Source organism: Tupaia chinensis, unplaced genomic scaffold (assembly GCF_000334495.1).
Source record: "Tupaia chinensis unplaced genomic scaffold, TupChi_1.0 Scaffold000600_1, whole genome shotgun sequence".
Lineage (NCBI taxonomy): Eukaryota > Metazoa > Chordata > Mammalia > Scandentia > Tupaiidae > Tupaia > Tupaia belangeri.
The window spans coordinates 1,779,213-1,781,115 of NW_006160117.1; positions in this window are offsets into that span (position 1 = coordinate 1,779,213).

The window sequence follows — 1,903 nt, forward strand, 5'->3', positions numbered from 1 at the left end:
TATTTTTCTATTTTATTAGTGTATTTTTGTTGCTAGCGAGACTCAACCTATGAGGGTCTCTACCTGGGATGTAAGAGCTCTTCGTTTTGCATAAGAAGAAATTTAAGAGTGAGCAATTGAGGAAAAGTGAATCCTAGTTCATTAAAATGTAGAGAGTGGACAATTCCATGGGTGCAGTGGCCATGTGAGGAGATGGATGAGTAATTTTGTTAGGAAAGGGAGAACTGTTGCCTGAAAGAAAAGGGCAGTGGTGTTTCTGAAATTACTGTCCTTCCCATTTTCTGGCCTTTTTGGGGTAGTTTCTATCCTTGACATTGTTATTCTAAACTGTCATGGTGCAGATAGGATTGTGGTCTAGCATGCTAATACCATAAAATGAGGGTGTGATTAGCCTGAAAGTTAGGCGGCTGTCATTCCAGGTGCCATCTTGGGTCATTCTAGGCACCATTTGGGTTCCAACCAATTCAGATCCAGTCTCAGCCATTTCTTGTCTGTCAGATTTGGGGTGAATAAAATGTTCCTCCTGTTTTACTATGGCTCCCTATTCCAAGTGTCCTATCAGACTACTCTGATGTGAAAGGAATGTTATCTAGGGATGAAATCACTTTACTCCTTAAAACTAAGCCATCCAACTTGGGAATGTAAAGAATCTAAAGAAAAGGGATGTTTCTGCAGGTTTTTGAAGGAGAAATTTTTCTTTAAATAATCAAGAACTGAGCCTGTCAGGAAAATCTCTACATATGAGCAGGGAAATATGTACCTTACCCATGGCTACTATCTTTACATCCTGACAATGTTTCCTCAATCATTCCTGGGAACAACATGCCTATAAATATACCTAGTTTAAGACTATAGATTTGTTTTCTTGCTGGGTCCCTTCCTAAGCCAAGGGATACTCCACTTCAGCTCCCAGGACTTATCCCTCGGTACTATCCTGAACCAGGTGTTGTCTGCCCTCTTGAAGACCACAACTCTGTTGAAGAAAACCCACTCGTTGCCTGACTTGAGGTCTCTTGAATTACTCCCTATAGCTCTTCTCACTGAATTCTGTTTACCCTAATCCCTTTCCTACTTGTTGTAGACCATTTTGCAAGTCTCTAAAGGGCCATGCCCAATATGCTGCTATGGGAACTATGCTTTCTTTCAACATGATGACAGGCAATTTCCTGCCAGACTTCTCTATGTCTTTTCTCCTGGGCTTTCCTCCCTTCCCCATTTTCTCTGCTGCTTTCTGGAATGACATTTTTCCAGGGGACAATTCACCCTTAATCCTTCCCATACCTTTAGTTGCTTTCATTTCAGAACCAAAAGGGAGTCTCAAGGGAGAGGCTCATATCAAATGACTACCCAGGGAAAAATCAAAAGTCCTGCTGCCTCTTTGAAGTCTCACTTGAGACAGACTGTATGTTACTTTATTCTCATACCCACCTTTTGTATACTTCTCTAAGGCAGAACTAGAGAAAGAATAGGTTACAGCTCACAGAAGGACTCCAAGGATCCTGGACTCTCTCAATGCAACTAAAGATGTTCAGTCAAGGAAATGATCCTGAGACCAAAATCTTCCTAACTAAAACTGACTTTCTTAGTTACAATGAATTTTCCTATTATATTTAATCTGGATAATTATTAATAGGGTGATATTGATCATGATATTGGAGTTCAACTAAATTGTGTATGTAAAGAAATGGAATTTAACTATATTTGTCATAAAAGTTGTTAAATTTTCAATGAAGTTTGCTTTGAATTTTGAATTTTATCCTTTCTCATTTACTTGGTACCATCATAAAGTATATTCTTTAGAGTATCACAGTATAAGTTGCTCATCCCTTCCTGATTAGAAAACCATGACTAGCAATGATCATTTATATATGCTGCATTATGTTTCAGAAAATTTCCAGGAAAC